The sequence below is a fragment of the Podarcis muralis genome, chromosome 5, assembly GCF_964188315.1.
Source record: "Podarcis muralis chromosome 5, rPodMur119.hap1.1, whole genome shotgun sequence".
Taxonomy (NCBI): domain Eukaryota; kingdom Metazoa; phylum Chordata; class Lepidosauria; order Squamata; family Lacertidae; genus Podarcis; species Podarcis muralis.
Window position 1 is genome coordinate 100,953,264 of NC_135659.1, and position 25,063 is coordinate 100,978,326.

Below are 25,063 nucleotides of genomic sequence, written 5' to 3' on the forward strand. Positions count from 1 at the left end.
GCTAATGGATCGAGGTTGAATCCTGACAAGACAGAAGTCTAACAAGGGGGACAGGAGGTGGGCAGGTGTGGAGGACTCTCTGGTCCTGAATGGGGCAACTGTGCCCCTGAAGGACCAGGTGCGCCACCTGGGAGTCATTCTGGACTCACAGCTGTCCATGTTGGGGCAGGTCAATTCTGTGTCCAGGGCGGCTGTTGATCAGTTCCATCTCGTAAGCAGGCTAAGACCCTATCTGCCCGCTGTCTGTCTCGTCAGAGTGGTGCATGTTCTGGTTATCTCCCGCTTGGACTACTGCAATGCGCTCTATGTGGGGCTGCCTTTGAAGGTGACCCGGAAACTACAATTAATCCAGAATGTGGCAGCTAGACAGGTGACTGGGAGCGGCTGCCGAGACCACATAACACCAGTCTTGAAAGACCTACATTGGCTCCCAGTACGTTTTCGGGCACAATTCAAAGTGTGGGTGCTGACCTTGAAAGCCCTAAACAGCCTCAAAGGCCCAGTATATCTGAAGGAGCATCTCCACCTCCATCGTTCTACCAGGACCCCGAGGTCCAGCACTGAGGGCCTTCTGGCGGTTCCCTCACTGCAAGAAGCCAAGTTACAGGGAACCAGGCACAGGGCCTTCTTGGTAGTGGCACCTGCCCTGTGGAACTCCCTCCCACCATATGTCAAAGAGAAAAACAACTACCAGACTTTCAGAAGACATCTGAAGGCAGCCCTGTTTAGGGAAGCTTTTAGTGTTTAATAGGTTATTGTATTTTAGTGTTCTGTTGGAAGCTGCCCAGAGTGTCTGGGGAAACCCAGCCAGATGGCCATGGTATAAATATTATTATTATTATTATTATTATTATTATTATTATTATTATGCAAAGTGGTTTGAATGTTCTAAGTCTCGCACTTCACCCACAGCCAGTCGGCACACGACGCACCCCAAGTAATTTCGTTGTCCCCGAGAGGGGGCAATGACAATAAAGATATTATTATTATTATTATTATTATTAAGATGCCATGCCCCTCTTATGTCATGAACTGGCTGGATGCGGAGGGGTCTTGGGGACCCCCCAGGGGAAGAAGGCTCAGAGCCCGGGGATTGGGGGTGGGACAACCACGAGTGGTCAGAGGGCGAAGAGGGAGCAGACTGGGACAAGGAGGTGACAGAAGCTGAAGAAGCAACAGGGCTTAGTGAGCGGGGAGAGTCTGTGGCAGAGAGAAGTCCAGAATTAGAGGCAGAAGTGGAGGGTGGAGAGGAGGGGGGCCAAGAGGCAGAGATGAGGCAGGCTGCTGAAGCATCCAGGGGTCTCTCCCTCCTACTCTGACCCGCTCCCCTCCCCTGTCCAGAAGCGTTAGGAAGAGGGCGAAGCAGAAACAGATGCGTTGATGGAGTCTCATATTGCTTGGGAACGACCCAGTGGGGAGGAGGCTTAGGCACATGGCTGTCGGCTTTTCCCTTTTCTTGCAAGGAATCCTATTTGGAATAAGGGAATTTTCCTTTAAAAAGGGGAAATGTTGACAGCTATGCTTAGGCAACTGTAGGAAGTTGAGGACCTTCAGTCCTCAGAACCTCCTCCTTGGGGCAAGACCTACTGTGGATGCTCAGGTTGAGAGCGTGATCCGTGCGGGATGCACCTTCACAACCCGCAGCGTTCGCAACCCTCGTCTGCACGTCTGTGCATGCACGGGTTGTGATTCAGCTCTTCTGCACATGCGCAAAGCTCGATTTAGCGCTCGCTTCTGCACATGCGCGACCGCCAAAACCCAGAATAACCTGTGCCAGTACTTCCGGGGTTCGGCGGTCCGTAACCTGAAAAAACGCAACCTGAAGCGGCTGTAACCCGAGGTAGGACTGTATTGGGAAGATGTGCTCCCTAGGCCTGGCCTTCTGAGCCGTTTGCTTCTTGGAATAAAGAGGTTTTTTGTGTCTTATTCCTGGCCTGCTCCAGGCACCCACCCTGACATTTCCTTTCCCACTCCCTGCACTCCTGCCGCACATAGCCAAGATTGCAGGCGCAACGTAGGTGACGTGGTTTGAATGTCTGACGTGCCACACCCCACCCTCGGCCATAACATGACACCCACATGACATTTCCCCCTTTCCGCATTCGGGCCTTGACTTGCATCTCACACGCACCAATGCCTTCAGCTAGAAAAGCTGGAACGATGCACTAATTCAGTTAGACAATGATGGCCTGATTCTGGCAACAAAGCACCCAGAGTGCTGCCAACTTAGTTAAAAGGTATTCATCAGATTCATCAGATAAAACAGCAACATCCGCATCTGCAACTGCAAGGCAAATTCCACTTGGCTATCAAGATCTCTGCCCATCACAACATCTAACTGTCGCAACTGGCGATGGGCACAAGGGAGGCGGGCAGAGGCCCAACTGGGAGCCACGCCAACGGTGTCACCCCAGGAGAAGACGGGCACTGGGTGGGTCCTCCCAAAACTTCTCTTTTCCTAACTTTATTATTAGTATTTAAACTCTCACGAATTATGAAGGATTCCTGAACCAACACAGGCCACTTCCTGGGACCGCCACTTCAGCCCTGACTTCCTCATGATGATGATGATGATGAAGATGGAAAAAAATCTATCATTGTTTCCCTTCCCCTGCCCTCCCATCATTATCATCACTATTTTTTACTTCTTACTTCACCTTACTGTGATTGCTATTGCTAGTTATTTTTCTTTTCTTTTTTGCTTTTTTGTTTGTTTTTTGTTTTTAAAGGAAAATACTCTCTCTCTCTCTCTCTCTCTCTCTCTCTCTCTCTCTCTCTCTTAATGGCCCTACTCTTTTCACCCCATCCCCCTCCTCCTTCTCTTTTTCTTTCTTTCTCCTTCCCCCAAAACAAAGAAATAAATATTACATACCTATATACATATATCACTTCATCCACTTTCATTTTTTTAATAAAATATTTATTCAAAGTTTTAAACATTTATCACCCAACACATATAATCCCGTCCCCAACAATACAATAAACAGACAAAAAAGAAAAAACAAAGAAAAACATACAAAGAAGGAAAAAATATAACATCAAATCCAAATTCTTGATATTCATACTTTCCTCACTTTTTGGACTTCCTCACATCTTTCGTTCCTGCTTTCCAGATTTATAAAATTCTAAACAGCAAATTATCACCTTGTTTCAATTTCTTATTTGTATTTTTCCAATATTATGTCTCTAGATTTAAGTTTGTTTTCCAAAAGCTTGAATACTTAATTAGGCATAATATTAACCAAAAAATTAACTTTTTCTCAAATTTCACCTATTCTCAAATTCTTATCAACTAACTTACTGATGCCACATTTATTTTTATTCTTGCATCATCTTAACATTCATACAATTTACAATGTTTTTGTAAGTAGTCCTTGAGTTTCTTCCAATCCTCTTCCACTGCTTCCTCTCCCAGGTCGCGGATTCTGCCAGTCATTTCTGCTAATTCCATATAGTCTATCAGTTGCATCTGCCATTCTTCCAGCGTGGGCAACTCTTGAGTTTTCCAGTGTTTAGCTATAAGTATCCTTGCTGCTGTTGTTGCATACATAAAAAATGTACAATCTTTCTTTAACACCCTCTGGCCGACAATGCCCAAAAGCAAGGCCTCTGGTTTCTTGGGGAAGGTATACTTAAATACCTTTTTCAGCTCATTGTATATCATTTCCCAGAAAGCCTTAACCTTAGGGCAAGTCCACCAGAGGTGAAAGAACGTTCCTTCAGTTTCTTTACATTTCCAACATTTGTTATCAGGCAAATGGTATATTTTTGCAAATACACACACACACTCTTAATGGCCCTACTCTTTTCACCCCATCCCCCTCCTCCTTCTCTTTTTCCTTCTTTCTCCTTCCCCCAAAACAAAGAAATAAATATTACATACCTATATACATATATCACTTCATCCACTTTCAATAGTGAATCCCCCCTTTAATTTTATTTTCCTTTCATTTTGGTGGTCTTTTACCTCACACTATAACTTGAATCCCCATGGGACGTGGGTGGCTCTGTGGTCTAAACCACAGAGCCTAGGGCTTGCCGATCAGATGGTCGACGGTTCGAATCCCCGCGACGGGGTGAGCTCCCGTTGCTCAGTCCCTGCTCCTGCCAACCTAGCAGTTCGAAAGCACGTCAAAGTGCAGGTAGATAAATAGGTACCACTCCGGCGGGAAGGTAAAAAGCGTTTCCGTGCACTGCTCTGGTTCGCTAGAAGCGGCTCAGTCCTGCTGGCCACATGACCCAGAAGCTGTACGCCAGCTTCCTCGGCCAATAAAGCGAGATGAGCGCCACAACCAGTGTCGGCCACGACTGGTCAGGGGTCTCTTTACCTTTTCATAACTTGAATCACCACCACAATTTTTTTTATCATTATTACTACTACTTTTTCCCCTTTTAAAAAATCTATTTTTTAATTTCTATACTTTTTATTTTATTTTTTATTTTATTTATCTTGTTTCTTGTTTGTTTTTTAAATATAACATCCAACCGTCACAAATACAGAGCAAGTATTTGCAAATACATCCATGTCAAAAGTAACCAAAGAGAATTTACAACTCCTTATATAAGAAGAGCAAGCAAAAGATACCATCACCAAATTTGAAAAAGGATGGATTTATGGCTCCCTCTTTTAAACTCTGCAACCACAACACCACAATTATGCCACAGGGATAAACCACTCACTGCAACTGAAATGCCTTCTGGCTACATGGTCAGACGTCAGCAGTCATTCTAAACCCAAATAACAATCCATCTATAATGCATTCTTATGAATTTTGTAATTAAATCAAGGTGATTGAGCGAGTGGTTGCTGAACAACTCCAGGCACGCTTGGAAGAAGCGGACCATTTGGATCCCTTCCAGTCGGGATTCAGGCCTCATCATGGGACTGAAACTGCCTTGGTCGCACTGGTTGATGATCTCCGGCGGGCTAGGGACAAAGGTGAGAGCTGTTTCCTAGTTCTGCTGGATCTCTCAGCCGCGTTTGATACCATCGACCATAACATCCTTCTGGACCGTCTAGAGGGGCTAGGAGCTGGGGGCACTGTCATACAGTGGTTTCGCTCCTTCCTCCTGGGCCGTGTCCAGAAAGTGGTGTGGGGGGGTGAGTGTTCAGACCCCTGGGCTCTCACTTGTGGGGTGCCTCAGGGTTCTGTCCTCTCCCCCATGCTTTTCAACACCTACATGAAGCCGCTGGGAGAGATCATCAGGGGATTTGGGCTGGGTGTTCATCAGTATGCGGATGATACCCAGCTCTACCTCTCTTTCAAATCAGAACCGGTGAAGGCAGTGAAGGTCCTGTGTGAGTGTCTGGAGGCTGTTGGAGGTTGGATGGCAGCTAACAGATTGAGGTTGAATCCCGACAAGACAGAAGTACTGTTTTTGGGGGACAGGAGGTGGGCAGGTGTGGAGGATTCCCTGGTCCTGAATGGGGTAACTGTGCCCCTGAAGGACCAGGTGCGCAGCCTGGGAGTCATTTTGGACTCACAGCTGTCCATGGAGGCACAGGTCAAATCTGTGTCCAGGGCAGCTGTTTACCAGCTCCATCTGGTACGTAGGCTGAGACCCTATCTGCCTGCGGACTGTCTCGCCAGAGTGGTGCATGCTCTGGTTATCTCCAGCTTGGATTACTGCAATGCGCTCTATGTGGGGCTACCTTTGAAGGTGACCCGGAAACTACAACTAATCCAGAACGCGGGACCTACACTGGTGACTGGGGGCGGCCGCCGAGACCACATAACACCGGTCTTGAAAGACCTACATTGGCTCCCAGTACGTTTCCGAGCACAATTCAAAGTGTTGGTCCTGACCTTTAAAGCCCTAAACGGCCTTGGTCCAGTATATCTGAAGGAGCGTCTCCACCCCCATCGTTCTGCCCGGACACTGAGGTCCAGCGCCGAGGGCCTTCTGGTGGTTCCCTCACTGCGAGAAGCCAAGTTACAGGGAACCAGGCAGAGGGCCTTTTCGGTAGTGGCGCCTCAGCAAGCCAGCCATTTGTCTTGCTTTGAACCTGGAGAAAGCTTTTCCCTGAGTACATTGAAGTTTGCTCAGAAAAGCCATTCAAGAACTGAAACCTGGATTGGCCTTCTTTGTAAAGTCCTGAAGTCTTAAATCTATCCATCCAGTCCAGGCCGGCCCATCAAGGTACATAATGCATTATTTTTGTAAGTGTCCGAACCCAAAGAGTACTCATTCATGGTTTCTCTTTATCCTGGGAAAAGTGAGAACCTGCAGGGTTCTGTCCTGGGCCTGTTGTTGTTTAAATGTCTTTATAAATGACTTGGATGGAGGAATTGAGGAGATGCTCATCCAATTTGCAGATGACAGCAAACCGGGAGGGGTAGCTAATGCTGCAGAAGACAGAATCAGAATTCAATATTACCTTAGCAGATTGGAGAACTGGGTGCAAGCTAAGAGAATGCATTTCAAGAGGCAGAAATGTCAAGTTCTGCACTTAGGCAGGAAGAACCAGATTCACAAAGAAAGGATGGGGGACCCCTGACTTACTAGCAGTACATGTGAAAAGGATCCAGGGGTCTTGGCAGACCACAAGCTGAACATGAGTCAACAGTGTGATGCAGCAGGAGAAAAAGCTAAAGCTATTCTAGGCTGCATCAACAGAAGTCTAGAGTCCAGATCATGGGAAGAAGTCATAGTCCCGCTCTAGTCTGCCTTGGTCAGACCACACCTGGAATACTGTGTCCAATTCTGGACACCACAGTTTAAGAAGGATGTTGACAAGCTGGAAGGTGTGCAGAGGAGGCCAACCAAGACAATCACTGGTCTGGAAACCAAGCGTGATGAGGAACGGTTGAAGGAGCTGGGTATGTTTAGTTTGAAAAAGAGGAGACTGAGAGGAGATATGATGGCCATCTTCAAATATCTTAAAGGCTGTTCACATGGAAGATGGAGGAAGCTTCTTTTCTCCTGCTCCAGGAGGAAACTTTCTCCAGAAGACCTTTCTGACAGAAAAAACTGTTTGACAGTGGAACAGACTCCCTCTGTGGTGGACTCTCCTTCGTTGGCAGTTTTTAAGCAGAGGCCAAATGGTCATCTGTCATGGATGCCTAAAGTGAGGTTCTTGCATGGATGACCCTTGCATAGACGACCCTTGGACCACGTCCAACTCTACCATTCCATGGTTCTGTGATTCTATAAGGGCTGCTTACTGGTTCCTGTTGCTGGACCAATGGCTACTAGCCACAACATCTATGTTTTGTCTCCACAGTTGAGGCAGCAATGTTTCAGAAACCAGGGGCTGGAAAACAGCATGGGAGAGTATTGTTCTTCTGCCCAGATCCTGGTTGGACACTTTGAGAAGAGGACGCTGGACCGGATGGCCATTGGCTAGATCCAGCAGGTGCTTCTTCTGTTATTTTTGATTGATTATCACAGGGAAATTATCTGGACCAGGAGCCAGCTGGTCCCACACACTCAAATCCGCTTGGCTTCTGTCCCAGCCCAACCCAGGAGAGGCGGGGGAGAGGGGGGAGGGAGGAGGATATAGGGCTGCCGAGCTGAGCCTTGAGCACCATTCAGAGCTGCCTTTCAGCGTGAGGTCCACCAGGTTCTCCTTCTTCTTCGCAATGGGTCCCTCGCTCATCCTCTGGGCTCTGCTGCCATCCATACTATGTAAGTTTGGGGATTGCTTGGAGGGGCAAAGACTCAGGAAGGCATGGAGTCGGGGAGTCAGTTTAGGGTATTTATGCCCTGCCTTCTTCACGGACGGGATTCTAAGTAGACACCCCTGCCCTGAGCTGCTGCTGTGCAGCTGGCTCCAGCTGGTGGACCTCAGGGCTCTGGCGAAAACCAAACTAGCCCCTGCAAATCTCAACCCATCTCTGAGCAAAGGAAGGTGGAGGGTGCTGCAGTTGGTGGTGGAAGGACCTCTGAAGGAAGCTTTTCATGACTGGTGTTTTAATGTATTTTTAATCTCCTCTTGGAAGCCACCCAGAGTGGCTGGGGAAACCCAGCCAGATGGGCGGGGTATAAGTAATAAATGATGATGATGATGATGATGATTTGATGCTGATGGTAGTGAAGACATCAGCACCAAGCAGTTGGGCACCATCATGAGGGTGCTGGGCTAGGTGCCCATCAAAGAGGAGCTGGATGCCATCATAGAGGTCTGGAGCATATGGGCATGGCCAGGATTTCGGGGGGGCAGGACTTTTGTTAGGGGGGGCAGAACTGAGCTACCTGTGACTTGTTTGGTCAGTTTGCTGAGTATTTTTATTTATTTACTTGATTTGTGGCTACGCCCCGGTGGAGGAGGAAGGGAGGCGTGGGCAGGGGGCTGGAGAGCGCGACCCTCACCCTGGACTGGATTCCTCCTTGCAGGCAATGGAGCCAACGGCTTTGCAGGACACTTGCAGCAGGGGACATGGCGGCAGATTCGACAAGCCAATGAGGAGGCGAAGGTGGAGGAAGCTGGCTCTGAAAAGGACAGGTGAGGCTAGGACACGTCCACCAGATGTGGAGGAAATTCCCCTCCTTCTCCTTACACTTCCAACAATTTTTATCTTGTGGGGCTGGACTATCTTTTGAAGAAAACCACCACCACCCCACCGACTCTCCCCTCCCTTCTCCACAGCACCGGATGAGCCCCGTGGCTGCTTACCTGTGCCTTGCGAGCGGCAGGGGCGGGCGGCAGTGGCGGCAGAGGGACAATGAGTGGCGCAAAAGGGCTGGCTCCAGAGAAGGTCTGCGTACAATGGCACTCAGCCATCCGCGGCTCAACAAAGCCCAGCCCCTTCCTCCTCTAGGCAGGTCAGGGAGAAGCCAGGAGGAGGGAGGGAGGAGCCGCCGCCGTGGCAGTGTGGATGGGGGGAAATGACAAAGCCTGAATGATCAGAATCCCCACGCCGATCACCACATGATTCCTGGGCTGGATCCAGAAGGCAATTGGGCCAGATCCGGCCCCCGGGCCTTAGCTTGCCGACCCACGTTCTATGCCGATAGCCTTGACAGGACCCTCTTTGAAAGCTTCTTAGGACTGCTGGGCTCTGTCTGAGGCTCTCGAACAGGGTGCATTAGACCTAGAGAGTTCACAAACCAGAAAGTGGGGGTTGTCTTTTGCAGTCCCTTCCTGCAATGACACAAAGCAGAACTTTGGCTTCCCCCAAGCATCCAGGCTGGGGCACCTTAGAGGAGGGGTCAGCAAAGTTTGCCTCGCCTGGGCTGGTTCACTCCAGCGGAGATCTCTCTGTGGGCCAGATTGTCAGTGAGTGTGAGCGTGCACATGCATGATTTCCGGTGTCTGCGCATGCATAGGCACGATTTTCGGCACCACAGCAGCGAGTCCCCACACCGTGCTGCGCTGGTTTATTACAGTGCGCGGGGACTCGCCGAACAAGCAGCTCAGTTCGGGGGTAGCTCGGGGGCCGGTTAAATGACCCCCGTGGACCACAGGTTGCTGACCCCTTCCTTAGATCCGAGATTCCCCCTCCCATCCGCTCCCCACACATCAGCCCATCTCAGAGGCGGCCCTCCTACCCAGAGCCCCAAACAGAGGATGATTTGTTGTTGCCCCGCAAGCCGCCTCTCCTGCAGTTACCTGGTTCCTCTCCATCCCCTCTGTCCCCTGGGTTTCTGTTGCTGCTGTTGCTTGAGGTTTCCTTTGGAGCTGCGTTTGGCTAAATGTCTGCGCTCTATTCTTTACCTTTCAGACTCTTGCCTGAGGGGCAGACCAGAAACACTTCCAATAAGCAAAGAGGCAATTATGGGGAGGAACTGGCCCAGGAGGAACAGTGCAAGGGGGAGGGTTGAAAATCCCCAAGCTTGAATGTGGAGATCAGAAAACGCACAGCGCGCCTTGCTGGGGGAGCCAGGGCCTTGTCACAGAAACCATGTCCCCACAGCCAGAGCTTTCTCTGAGACGGTGCGTGCCGGTACGCCTTACCACCACCTCGCTTGCCTGACCCCCGCTCCCTCCCCCACCCCACCCCATCCCCACACTTTTGCCGCTTCCTCTGCTGCCGCCCTGAAGGCACCGCTTTGGTTGCCTGTCACCGGGCAACTTCCAGGAAGGAGCTTTGTTGTTGTTGAGTCGTTTAGTTGTGTCTGCCTCTTCGTGACCCCCTGGACCAGAGCACGCCAGGCACTCCTGTCTTCCACTGCCTCCCGCAGTTTGGTCAGACTCATGCTGGTAGCTTTGAGAACACTGTCCCACCATCTCGTCCTCCTTCCTCCCCTTCTCCTTCTGCCCTCCATCTTTCCCAACATCAGGGTCTTTTCCAGGGAGTCTTCTCTTCTCATGAGGCGGCCAAAGTCTTGGAGCCTCAGCTTCAGGATCTGTCCTTCCAGTGAGCGCTCAGGGCTGATTTCCTTCAGAATGGAGAGGTTTGATCTTCTTGCAGTCCATGGGACCCTCAAGAGTCTCCTCCAGCACCAGAATTCAAAAGCATCCATTCTTCGGTGATCAGCCTTCTTGATGGTCCAGCTCTCACTTGGCGATGGTCAAAGGGTCGCGTCAAAGCCCCTCCGCGAGGCTGTGCCTGCAGCCGTGGGAAGCGACAGCGGTGGAGGCAGTGGATGGAGGTGGGAGGGACAGAGAGGGTGGGAAGGCGGGCAAGTAGCTGGGGTGGGCATCACCTAATTTTTCTTGGAAAAAACCACAGCTGCTCCCAGTGGGCTGACCTGGCTTTGATCAGGCAACAGTGATGGGTTTAAGTTGAGAGGAGCTGAGTGCTGCCCACCTCAACACTTCCTCCCCCCACTCCGAAACATGAATCATGATGTATACGTGGGCTTCCAGATTGTGTCTTGGGAGGTTTCATACATCTTACAAGTACTTATTCTTGCAAGTCCTGACGGTGAGTGGCTCAGCCCTGCATCGCCTTCTTGGGAGCCGGAGGGGGGGGGGGCGCGAAGGCAGCTCTGTGTCCCTCCCACCACCAGCCCCTCAAAGCCCAGCAGGCTCCCTGCGCACTGAACTGACTTGTCGCCTCCTCACTCTCAGTTGGCCCCTGAGCGCAGTGTTGCCTCCCAGCCCTGCTCCCGGGAAACTTGAACCCTGTTCAACTATGGAACTCACTCCAGCAAGAGGCAGAGGTGGCCACCAAGCAAGACAGCTTGAACATAATAAAATCAGGGAGGAAAAGAAGGCTATCAACAGCTGCAATGGCTGTTCTCCGCCTGTTCTAATGGAGGCAGCCCTGCTTCTCAATACCACTTGCTATGAACCAAAGGAGGTGGGGAGAGTTGTTTTCATGCTCGGATCAGGGCCTTGCAGGTTTCCCTTTGGAGCAGCTGGTTGGCCACCGTGGGAGCAAGAAGTTGGAGCAGAGAGGTTGATAGCTTGATCATAGCTGTCAGCTTTTCCCTTTTCTTGCGAGGAATCCTTTTGGAATAAGGGAATTTCCCTTAAAAAAGGGAAATGTTGACAGCTATGAGCTTGATCCAGCCGGCTCTCCTGATGTTCAACATCCTAGGAATCCCAGCTTCCCTCTCACAGGGAGACACCTTTCCACAGTTCAAACTATGCTCAAGGCAGCTTACAACATGGGGGGGGGGGGGCTACATGGCAGCAACATAGCAAAAACACCCAAAGGGAACAATTCCCACAATTCTGCAGGGGAGAAGGAGCGGGAGGCCAAGTCTAGTTAGGAGGCTGGAGAGGGAAACCCTAACTCTTGGTCTGATGTCTTGCCTGTAGAGTCCTTGCAGCCGGAAAAACCCCAGGTTGAGGATGACTCCTTCAGTCTGGGAGTGGAGCTACTTGAGGACTTGGAGACATTATTTTGCCTATATGACAGGTGAAGCTGGGGAAGGGGGGAGGCGGTAGCACCCCTTCCCATCCAGAGTGGAATTAATTTGGAGATGGTGTTGGACTTTTGGAGGAAGAGAGGGGAAGTAGTCCCGTCGTATATCAAGGGGGGCTGTGTGGAGAGAGTCTCTTCCTTTAAATTCCTGGGAGTTTACCTTAGTGAAGACCTCACTTGGAAAAACAATATAACTCAGGTGGGAGAGACTCCTTTTCCTCAGGATCTTGCAAAAGAACAATGTTAAACAACAATTGATGAACTCCTTTTACCAGTCCTTTCATATTGTATCACAGTGAGGTACGTTGGCTTGACAGCCACGGACAAAAAGTCTCTACAGAGGGTGGTGAACACAGCACATGATATCATGGGCTGTCCCCTGAGCCTGACAGATGACATCGCAAGGGATCGTGGCCTTAGGAGAGCAAGGAAAATTCTCAGGGACCGATTCACACCCTGGCTATCACCTCTTTAATCTTCTACCCTTGGGCAGGAGATATAGAAGTAGAATCAGTCGTACCAACAGGCTAAAAAACAGTTTCTATCCGTGGGCTGTTAGGCTGCTGAATGGAAAATGACATAGTGCAACTGACTTTCAGGGTTAGTGTGTTGTGCGACAAGTGCACAGAGTGCAATGAGATTGAGTGTTTGGGGGGGGAGGGAGGCTCGGTTAATTTCATTGTACAATAAAGGTATTATTATTGTTATTATTATTATTATTAGCCATCTGAACAGCTGAAACAAAGTTTAAATCTCTCTCTCTCTCTCTCTCTCTCTCTCTCACACACACACACACACACACACACACACACACATTCTCTGCCAAAAGCCTTGATAGGCACCCTAAAGCAAAGACCCCCCCCCCCGCCCATTTAACCTTCATCTCTTCTCAGTGCCAGCACTCCCACTCAGAGCCCATGTCCCACTCAGAGACATCTCTGGGATTCAGCCCTGGAAAATGGCATCCAGGGGTCATGTTCAGCAATTGGCAAAATGTCTGGGAAAACCTGGGTGTACGGCAATGGCCGGGGGGGGGGGGTGTGATGTTGTGCCAAATATGTCAAAAAAAGCTTTAGAACTCTTTCCTTTTTTTGGAGCTTTTCCCAAAAAACACCATTTGGTCCAAAAAAAATAAAACAAACTCAACAACTTCAGGCAAAAGAGAGAGAAAAGAAATCAACAAATATGGCAACCCTAGTAGTTCCTCTTCAGAGAACCCGAGAGCAGTCTGGGAAGGCACAATCCTAGGAGGAGCAGGTGTAGGCAAGGGGGGGCATCGGAGATCAGGGAAGCCACAGTCACTCCCCATGTAGGGGGAGCCAGCACCTAGTCACGGAAACCACGTCCGCACAGCTGCTCCCAGTGGGGTGACCTAGCTCTGATCAGGCTGCAGTGAAAGGTTTAGGTCTGGAAGATCTCAGGGGTTCCCAGCTCATGACTTTCCTCCCCCCAAACAATGGCAGGAATTCTGATGGTGTCCAGGATGCTGAGGAGCAGGTCAGATTCATCCAAGCATTCTCTGGGACTATCACTGAAGAAGAGATTGGAGAGGCGGTTGGTGACCTAGACCTTGATGGTTTGATTGACTTTTATGGTGAGCAGCTCAGCCCTGCCTGACCTTCTTGGGAGCTGGAGGGGGGATGTCAGGACAGCTCTGTGCCCCTTCTGCCAGCCCCTCAAGCTCCGCTAGCCCCACAGGCTCCCTGTCCCACTCAGCAGGGACCACAAGACTTGCAGCTTCCTGATTTCCGGGGAAGGGAAGATGGCAGGCTGGTCCTCTTTTGTCGGCTCTCTGCCAACGGAGATAGCAAATGGCATTTGATGACAGCTAGACTCAAGTCTGTGGGAAGAATAGTTTACAATCCAAAAGGGTTTCTGCGCCTGTCAGCAAAAATCCACATTTGGATAGCCAGCTGCTTTCTGGTTTTAAGGAGAAAAGAAGGAAAGTTGATGTTTAAAGGGCTGGATTCGGAACAAAAAGCTTGATTTATGGTTTGTGATAAGAAAGATTTAAACGGACAAGGGAGTTCTATGTGTTAGGAATTAGTGGGTTAATTTTCATCTCTTTTTGACGGAAGTGCTCTCTAGAAAGCAAAACTAACATTTCAAACTGAAATTTCCTCCGTGGGAAAAGGGCTTGTTGAAAAAGGGGGCAAGAAGAAAAGGGGAACCGTGGGGTGTCAGGGCTCCCTGGCCCAATCCTGCTTACAGACTGACCCTTCTTCCATCTTCCCCTACAGATGACCTGGTGATAATTGAGAATATGTACTAGAGGGACCCAAGACATTTCTGCTAACCTGGGGGCCACTGCCAGCAACCAAACCGGCCCTCTCCTGCCTCTGCTCCAGCTGCCAGGCCTCGCCTTGCCTCGCCTCGAGTTTTGCGGATAATCATCGACCCCAAATCTATGAAGTTTTATTTCCTTTTAAAAGTAGATAGACGGAACAAATTGCAGAAAAATAAAAGCAGCAAAACACATAATGGAAGTCCAGTTTTGTGATTTGCTGGGAGTTTTGCGTATCTGAATTTGGTACGTAAGAAAGGAAAACTCTCCAAACAGCATAGAAATGAGTTGAGAAATGATAGCTCTCCTAGAGAGCTGAGAGACCTTGCGCTGCCAAACCCAGTTCTGGAAAAGTGGGCCCTGCAGGGTTGAAGGTGCCTCATCATGCACACAGCCCAGATCACTGCAAAGCGGGGCAGAAGGGAACCTCACTCCTCCAGAGCCCCGAGGGGCCAAGGGCTCCGCCCTCCGCTCTGCTGGGCTTTGCTCAGGGAATCAGGGCCTTTGTCAAGAGTGATGATGACACAGAAGCCACAGACACCTCACTAGTCCTCCTTGGCCCCAAAGGTGCTCCTTAGGTGGAAAGGGAGGAGCTGGAAAGGGGATTTCCCCAGAGCCACCTCAGAGCAAGCAGGCGGAGGCTTCTTCCCCAAGGTCAACAGCGGAGGGATTAAGATGCTGTTGGTCCTGGTCCCCAGTTGCATATTGGGTTGGACTTGATGACCCCCAGGGTCCCTTCCAACTCTACACTTCTGTGATTCTATGACCCTCTTTCGCCTCCGTTATGCCGCTAGGCAGGAGCTCTGGGCCGTGAGGAAAGAAGGCAGGAGGGAAGGTAGCCCCCACAGGCCTCTGTCGCTGGACCCTGGGACTTTGCCCAGGCCAGGCCACGGTGGCTGCGTCCTCCTTCAACGGGCGGAGGTTGTAGGGCTCGTGCCCCACAAGGGATGGGGGAGCAATAGAGGAATCTAGAGGGGCCTTTGAAACACCTCCCCCTTGCATCTTCTCTCCCACATAAGCCCACTTCTGGTCTTTAGAGGGGGGCAAGGTTGGAGGTCAAGGCATGGGGCGCTGTACAAACATATGCTGAAGAGAGGCATTGTCCTTGCCACATCTCCAACGCTCAGCTCAGGGAAAGCCACATAGATGTATTAAATGAAAAATCTACCCTTATTCCTTTCTGGGGGACACAAGAGCCCTTATAGAGTCCTTTGTAGGTTCTCCATCGGCCAGAGGTAAAACAGAGGCCAACCAGAGAATATTGAGAAGCAAAGCAGCTCGTAAGCCTGATCTTTCCTGAACTGTTGCAACAGGGTGCTCCCCTCACACGCAGGAGGAGGACCCTGAACCGAGGTGGGTCCACCCTTATATAGACATTTTAAATTGCCCACTTTGGAGTCAAAGACCACTCGCAGAAACATCATACCTACATCACAGAAGGGCTGTAGCTCAAGACCACCACCCCAGATACATCATACCTACATCACAAAAAGGGTGGTCTACGACAGAAAACTGAGTGCGTTGTTTACCTCCTGTCTGGCAGGTTACCTGTTAATGGTCACTTGATTGGATACCCTGGGGAGCCTGGTCAGTCTTTTGTAATGACAAATACTTAGTTCCTCAGCCAGTCTGGGCTTGGGCCAGGCAAAAGCTATGGTCAGGCAAAGAATATTAGACACCGAGAGACAACAGGACTGCGCAGGGTGCCCCAACTATAAAATTGGAGAAATTGAGAGAGATATAGCTGCACCCGCAGCATATCTCTTCTTTCTTGCATCTAGAAATGCAAGAAGGGCCTTTACACTCGCCAGAAGCTCGCCTCATCCCTCGCCGGTCCTGGATGGAGCCTTTAGAAAAGTCCCCTATGCTCGGAGACTTTGACCTGTCCATTGGGAGAGATAGGAAGCCCAGAACACTTGTTCTTTAGATCTCCCTTTTATGAAGAGGCATTTTGGAGTTCTGCCTGTCCAGTGTGCTTCCGGGTGCCAAAAAACACTGCTTTCTCTCAGTGCAATCCTCTGGGGGGGAAACTTCACCTGAGGCAGAAATAGCAGAGATGCAGCGGCGTTGCTGTCGTGTGGGAGGAAAGGGAGTGAAATAGTCCAGAGGCAGAGTCTTCTATTCTAGAAGCTTTATTTACAAGCAGAAAATTACACCGTCCGAACTTTCAGACATCTTTCTCCTAGCTCAAACACACTCCGACTCCTTGCTCAAACAGGCTCCGACTGAAAACGAAAGCAGACTCACAGAACGAAGGAACTGTGACGTGACATCCTGACTTCCCGTAGATGTCCCTCCCTCAGACACAAAGCACCAGAAGGTTAACTCTTTAACCACCAAACTCTAGACCCCCTCTTGCTTCGTGTCTGAGGGGAAACACATACCCACTGTTATCCCAAACCCAGACCTTCGCAAAACTCTCCATGCCTCTGGAAGGTTAGTGGTTTTGTGAAACCATCAGCGAGGTTCTTGGCTGAGGAACAGTACTTCAGCGCAACCAATCCCTCATGAACACTCTGACACACATTCTGAAAGCGAATGTCTAGGTGTTTAGTCTGGGCCTTGAATTGCCCCAATTTGGCCAATTTCAGGCACGGTTGGTTGTCCTCGAAAACCGTGATTGGCAAACTATTCACTCCACAGAGCTCCTGGACCAAAGAAGCATAGAACTCTAACTCTCTGCACACCTCAGAAAGTGCACTGAACTCAGCCTCAGAGGATGAGAGCCCTATGAGGCTCTGCTTCCTGGACCTCCAAACAAATACTGAGTTCCCAAACTTCACCACTAGGCCGGTCATGGACTTGCGATCCTGAAGATTAGCCGAATCCGAATCCACCCACGCAGTCAGCTTGACCACACCCTGAGCTGACAACTTTAGGCAGAGATCTTTGGTATCCTGCAGATACCGCAGACCTCTCTTGATGCCATTCCAGGCCTGCACACTAGGACTTGAAGCCTCTCTGCTGAGCAGATTAATAGCAAACGCTATGTCTGGTCTGCTCCACTGGGACAGATACAGCAGACTACCTAGAGCTGACTGAAAGACTTCAGCATTTTCCAACACAGCGCGTTCTACTTGCTGCCTGTCCTTTACAGAGCCAGTCACCATAGGAGTTCTGACGCCTGCACAATCACTCATCCTGAAATTCTGAAGCAGTTGCTCAATTTTACCTTTCTGGCTGAGCAAAAAACTTCCATCTCGTGTTCTAGAAACATCCACGCCCAAATTAGTACGAACAGCTCCAAGCTGCTTGAGCTTGAACCTTTTCCCAAGCTCCTTGGCGAACTTTTCTACCTGTTTACCAGTCTGTGCAAGGTATAAGAGATCGTCAACAAAGATTAGAAGAGCTTCCTGTGTCTCACCTGACCCTTTCAGGTACAGACAACTATCAGCAACACTTCTCCTGAAACCTATCTTCTCTAAGGCTTCATTCAAACACATATTCCAGTTTCTGGCAGATGGACGTAACCCATAGATGGATTTGTGCAACCGCCACACAATGCCTTGCCCACTGGCCTCAAAACCTGGAGGAGGAAGCATGTACAACTCCTCCTAGAGATCTGAGTTCAGATAGGCTACATCCACATCAAAGTGGTTTACCTTCCAACCTCTCTGAGCTGCAACAGTTAGGAGCATGCGCAGAGTTTCACTTCGTGAGGTAGGCGAATACACTTCTGTGAAATGAATCCCTTTCCTCTTTGTGAAACCCCTGGCAACTAGCCTCGCTTTGTACTGTGGTTCTCCAGCTTCTGTGGGTTTAAGGCGGTAAACCCATCTGCAACTCACAGCTTGTTTGCCAGGCGGCAACTCTGTGAGCGACAACACACCAAGAGACTCCATTGACCTCATCTCCTTCTGCTTCGCCTCATGCCATTTACTGGCCTCTTCCTGAGGCAACTTCTGAACATCCTCAAAGGACTCAGGTTCACATCTAGCCACACCAACCCACACACTAGTGGCCTCAAACCTGTCAGGTGGCCTGCCCTTGGTTGACCTCGCTGATCTCCTCAGCGTGAACCCTGGCGCCCCCTCTGACCCACTAGGGCCAGCAAGACCATCTTCAGTGTCAGAAACTTCCCCCTCTGACCTGCTGCGCCTTTTGAACCTGACAGCCGGTCCAGCAGAAGAGGAAGGCTCACTCTTCGGTTCAGACTTGACTGTGGTTTCAGGAGGTGTTGTTGGTTTCCCCCTCAGATGGATCCTGAGCTGTCCCTGCTGTGGACTCTCCCCCTGTGGCGGACTCTGCTGCTCCGGACTTTGGTCCTCAGCAACGAATTCCTCCTCCTCCTCCTCGCCATCTGAGCCAAAAAACTGCTGTGAAAGCACGTCTGGATTGCCATGCAGATGCGACCACCCAGCCTGTTCACAGAACTCAGCACTGTTGCTGATCACCAGTCTGGACTGATTCCCACTCGGGTATGCAAACCTCCAAGCCTTTGAGCCAGGATCATACCCTACAAAGATCATTTTCTTAGACCTTGGCTCACCTTTCCTGCGTAGAGCCTTTGGAATGAGGACCCAGGCCTCACACCCAAACACCCAGAAGTAATGCACCTACCGTGCAGCAGGAAATAATGTGTGTTCCCTACACTTGAATTGTACACCCTGTTCTGCGTAAAAACTGCAAATCTCCAGGCTTCGGCCCAAAAACACTGGGGTAGCCCTGCATCAAACAAAATGGTCGACACCGATTCCTGCAAAGTCCTATTTCTCCTTTCCGCAACTCTATTCTCTTGTGGACTATAGGGCGCAGTCAACCTGTGGCTGATTCCCTTCTGTCAGAAGAAATTCTGCAAAGCAGACCCAGTGAACTCTGCCCCCCTTTCACTTTGAAAACTCCTCACCTTGGTGGAGAAGGTTACCTCTACTGCTGTGATCCAATCCTTGATTAACCCAGCAGCCTCTCACTTGGAACACTTGTTCTTTAGATCTCCCTTTTATGAAGAGGCATTTTGGAATTCTTCCTGTCCAGTGCGCTTCCCTGTGCCAAAAAACACTGCTTTCTCTCAGTGCAATCTTCTGGGGGGAAACGTCACCTGAGGCAGAAATAGCAGAGATGCAGCGGCGTTGCTGTCGTGTGGGAGGAAAGGGAGTGAAATAGTCCAGAGAAAGTCTTCTATTCTAGAAGCTTTATTTACAAGCAGAAAATTACACCGTCCGAACTTTCAGACATCTTTCTCCTAGCTCAAACACACTCCGACTCCTTGCTCAAACAGGCTCCGACGGAAAACGAAAGCAGACTCACAGAAGAAAGGAACAGTGACGTGACATCCTGACTTCCTGTAGAAGTCCCTCCCTCAGACACGAAGCACCAGAAGGTTAACTCTTTAACCACCAAACTCTACAAGGCACGTAGTAAGGTCATAGATCCCCTACTGGCGAGGCTCGCCGACCTCCGGCAAAAGCAAAAATTTGACCTTTTGCTGTTAGGCAAAGATCAGAAGATGACCTGGATTGTCACCAGATTCTGTGTACAAATCTGTAGGCGCAGACCATCGTCCAACTCAAAGTAATCCGGCATGAAAATCCCCAAACTCGGGTCCATGGGTGACTCTGAGTCAACTCCCTGGGAAAGTTTATTGTTGTACATTGTTTCTAAATTTATTGTTGTACATTATTTTAATTGTCTGTTTTAACCATATTTGCACATCAGTTTCTAATGTTGTGAGTGTCCTCTATTTCAGAGGTTAAAAGACCTTAGAAGTGCTTTTTGGTTAAAAAGTAGAGAGCCAGGGGAAGGACTCCCCAAGGCAGAACAGAGCAAGACTATGACTTCCCCTTATCAGGACACTAGATGTCTGTTGGTGCAGCTTAGAATAGCATTCCCTTTCTCCCTGCTGCAAGATGATTCAATCAAAGAACGGGGCCCAAATGAATCTCAATAGGGACCAATGCCAGGTTCTGCACTTAGGCAAGAAGAAACAGATGCACGAATATAAGAAGGGGGACACCTGGCTTGCAAGCAGTACATGTGAAAAGGATCCAGTGGTCGTGGTGGACCACAAGCTTAGCATGAGTCTACAGTGTGACGCAGCAGCAAAAAAAGCCAATACTATTTTAGGCTACATCAATAGAAGTATAGTCGTTTAGTCAAGTCCGCCTCTTCGTGACCCCCTGTACCAGAGCACGCCAGGCACTTCTGTCTTCCCCTGCCTCCCGCAGTTTGGTCAAACTCATGTCCATAGCTTCGAGAACACTGTCCCACCATCTCATCCTCCGTCGTCCCCTTCTCCTTGTGCCCTCCATCTTTCCCAACACCAGGGTCTTTTCCAGGGAGTCTTCTCTTCTCATGAGGCAGCCAAAGTCTTGGAGCCTCAGCTTCAGGATCTCTTCTTCCAGTGAGCACTCAGTGCTGATTTCCTTCAGAATGGAGAGGTTGGATCTTCTTGCAGTCCATGGGACTCTCAAGAGTCTCCCCCAGCACCAGAATTCAAAAGCATCTGTTCTTCAGCGATCAGCCTTCTGATCGCCCCTTCATGGATCACTGCCTTGCCGTGGCGAAGGGGCTTGAAGAACTCAGAGAAGCTATGAACTATGCCGTGCAGGGAAGTAATAGTACCACTCTATTCTACCTAGCCGATGAGAAGCCTTACAGAAAGCATGAAATGCAGGCAGCTGGAAGAACTGTCATGTATGGAAGTGAGAGGTTCTCTTGGACAATGACAGTTCTCTTTCTCAAGCTCTGGGAGGAAGACCTTTCATTGCCTACAGACAGCCACCCAATCTTAAACAACTCCTAACCCACAATAATACTAAAACCAGATTTAACACGGACACTGGCACCAGAGCCTGCAATAAACCCAGATGCCAACTTTGCTGCCACATACACCCGGACAACACCATTACTGGCCCCAACAACATCACACATACCATCTCGGGACTATTTACCGTAAATTTCGCTCTATAACACGCAGATTTTTTCTCCTAAAAATTAAGGTGAAATGTCTGTGCGTGTTATTGAGCGAATGTGTGGTCCCTGGAGCTGACTCTCCGGAGCTAAGGGGCAAAATAGGCAAAAATAAGGCAAAAATAAGATCGGGCGGCGGGCGGGCGGAGGGAAGGCGGAAGCTGTTGCTTTCCTGCATTCTGCCTCAGGGTCTTACTGCCCACCCGCTTCTGTTGCTGCGTTTGCTCAAACTCAACAAAGAGCAGGGAATCCCCTGCCCTCCTGGCAAGCAGAGGGTTAAGGAAATGATCGAGTCCTTCCGTGCAGGCTCCAGCCCACCACCTCCTCCTCTCCGTGCTCTAGGGACTCGCAGGCAGCCGAAAAACACGCAAGTGGGAGAGAGAGAGAGAGAGAGGGCTGGCTTGGGTGGGGTGGAGGGGACTTTTGCTTTACAATGGTAGGTTTCTCATTTCTTTTCCAAAAGCAGAGAGCCCTGCCCCCAGGCCCCCTCCAAATTACAGCTTCTCCAAGCAATGTACTGCTGGAGGGAGACAGTATGCTTGTTTGGAAGAGAAACCCTGCTTCCCTGCTCGTAAGTAACAGCAGGCTGGATTGCAGAGTGAGACATGGAAATCTCTGGATTTATATGCTGTATATCAAATATCTTAATCTATACTTTCTAACGCGGCAGGTAAATCAGAATCTCCTGAGCCAGGAGGATTATGTGGGGGAGGAAGGGAAAGGAGAATGTTAGCCGCTTTGAGACTCCTTAAAGGGAGTGAAAGGCGGGATATCAAATCCAAACTCTTCTTCTTCTTCTTCTTCTTCATCTCTCCTCTCCCCTTCATTAAAAGCCTAATACTCTTCTTTGAAGAAGTATAACGTGAGAATGTTTTTTTATATATATTTTTTAAAGTTCATTTCCTCATTGTGCGCTATACACTGATAATTGCTGCCACAATAACAATTGATTGAAAATGGAATTTAGTCCCCCCCCCCCCCATAGAGAGCTGTTCTTCAAACGTTTAGCCTTAATACAGTGGCTGATGTAATACCCTTCTGCTTCACTAGGCATTTTATATAGGGACATTAAAATTGATTTTCTACATCTTGGCAGATGAAAAAAAGTGTGTTACATGCCCTATTGCCCAAAAGTGTGCAAGCACAGAGCAAAGGTTGCAGTGACAGAGGTGGCCAAAAAAGAAATACCGTAAATAAAAAAGAAATCATACTTCGTATATCCTGTCTGTTTTATCCTTAATAGGGACTTTTATAAGCATGGATCCACAGGATCTTTGCATTGGGTCACCCCAAATTCACCATCAGATAACATAGCATGTCCATGGCTACAGCCTGCACCAAAAAAATCACGCACCCACTGTTGCCTAGGGTCGCAGTGGTGCAAAAACGTGGTTACAAAGCATGGATCCACATGGATCCTCAGGATTTTTGCATTGGGCTACTCCAAACTCACTGTCAGATCACATGTCTGTGGCCACAGCATGAACCACAAAAATCATACATCCACTGTTTCATTTAGAATATTTTTTTTCTTGTTTTCCTCCTCTAAAAACTATGTGCGTGTTATGGTCTGGTGCGTGTTATAGAGCGAAAAATACGGTAATTGCTCATCGTCTAACATTGTGTATGCCATCAAATGCCAACAGTGTCCTTCAGCTCTCTATATTGGACAAACAGGCCAAACCTTACGCCAAAGAATAAACGGACATAAATCTGACATCAAGAATCACAAGACAGAGAAACCAGTAGGAGAACACTTCAATCTCCCAGGACATTCTATACAAGATCTCAAAGTAGCTGTTTTACTACAAAGGAATTTCAGAAATAGACTGGAAAGAGAAGCTGCTGAATTGCAACTCATTACGAAACTTAAAACCATGGAGAAACCTGGTCTGAACAAAGACATTGGATTCTTATCTCATTATACATGACAAAGCCATTTTTCACCTTCTCACCCCTTGCTTTTTCCTGTAAGACCTATTGCAGTCGTTAAGAGTCGTCAACAGGCTCATCACAGCTATCTGCCAATCACCCATTCCCACCACCCTTCTGAGTAATACCCTTCCCCACCTTCTCACTATATAGAAGGATCTGGCAACTTCTGTTTCAGTGTATCTGAAGAAGTGTGCATGCACACGAAAGCTCATACCAAGAACTAACTTAGTTGGTCTTTAAGGTGCTACTGGAAGGAATTTTTTTTGTTAAGGAAGGAAGGAGATACTCATACAGCAGGTAGCAAAACACACACACACACCAACCATCCCAACTAACTCCTAGTAAAATCTCTCTGCTCTCTTTCTCTCTGGTTGTATCTGCTCAAAAACTGTCGTGGAGGCCCCATCCAGCATTGGTCAAGAAGGAAGGAGTTGTCGCCTGGTGACATTTGGGGGGCTAAACTCCTGGAGATCTCAGAGACAATGTATGGGCTCTCACTTGTGGGCTCTCACTTGTGGGGTGCCTCAGGGTTCTGTCCTCTCCCCCAGGCCTTTCAACATCTACATGCAGCCGCTGGGAGAGATCATCAGGGGGTTTGGCTTTGGTGTCCATCAATATGCAGATGATACCCAGCTCTACCTCTCTTTCAAATGAGAACCAGTGAAGGTGGTGAATGTCCTGTGTGAGTGTCTGGAGGCGGTTGGAGGATGGATGGTGGCTAATGGATCGAGGTTGAATCCTGACAAGACAGAAGTCTAACAAGGGGGACAGGAGGTGGGCGGGTGTGGAGGACTCTCTGGTCCTGAATGGGGCAACTGTGCCCCTGAAGGACCAGGTGCGCCGCCTGGGAGTCATTCTGGACTCACGGCTGTCCATGGAGGTGCAGGTCAATTCTGTGTCCAGGGCGGCTGTTGATCAGTTCCATCTGGTAAGCAGGCTAAGACCCTACCTGCCCGCTGTCTGTCTCGTCAGAGTGGTGCATGCTCTGGTTATTTGCGTGGACAGGCGGAGTCCCCAGATCCCGAGTGGTTCCCCCCCCCCCAGTCATGTGGAATAACGACTCTCGACAACGTGCTATGGGATTAAATTGGCCACAACTTTATTAAATTTCAAATGTGGGTAGACCTTGGCTCAGGCATTGGGCGTTCTCCCTCCCCAGTCCCCAGCCGGGGACCTAGGGAGCTTCAGGGTTATCCAGTGTGTGTGGGGGGGGATGGGCTGGCTCTGGAGAACATATGTTCAAGCAGAGACAGCCGCCCCCGTTACGCCGCCGCCACAGGGGAGAGCAATGACGACCTTTTGGCGTACGGTCAAAGCCTCCCTTCAGAAACCCCCTTTAACGGGGAACCCTGGTATCGCCGCCGCAAAGAGGAAGATGGACTAAAGGATTCCGCCCAAGGCCTGATACCGCCAAAGTTGTGACGTTTTGCTACGGGAAAGGCGAAACCTGCCAATGCAGGGAAATTCCTTTCCGGCCCTTTAACAGCGACCTTATCATAGCAGCGCCCGCATACCTGTGGAGAAAGGTTAACCTGCAAAACCTATGAAGAAAAGTTAACCTGCAAAAGAAGACATTAACTGAGGGTGGGAAGGGTGGGAGAAGCTCTGGAGCCAAGTGAGGATTACCAGGTAAGATCCTCCCTCTATTGTGTGGGCAGGTAATCCCTCCCCCTACCTGGTCTGGTTTCCCTGGCAACGCTTCCCCCAGGTGGGATTGGACAACTCACTGAGGTAGGCGGTGACCTCCAGGTATCCCACCTGAGGGAAGGCAAAGCCTATGCTGATGGGGCCACTCCAGATCCAGGGCTGCACGCGTCCACGCAAAGGGCGCCCCCCGTTTTAAGCGGGGAGCGGTCACTCCCGCTTGGACTACTGCAATGCGCTCTATGTGGGGCTGCCTTTGAAGGTGACCTGGAAACTACAATTAATCCAGAATGTGGCAGCTAGACAGGTGACTGGGAGCGGCTGCCGAGACCACATAACACCAGTCTTGAAAGACCTACATTGGCTCCCAGTACGTTTTCGGGCACAATTCGAAGTGTGGGTGCTGACCTTTAAAGCCCTAAACAGCCTCAAAAGCCCAGTATATCTGAAGGAGCATCTCCACCTCCATCGTTCTACCAGGACCCCGAGGTCCAGCACTGAGGGCCTTCTGGCGGTTCCCTCACTGCAAGAA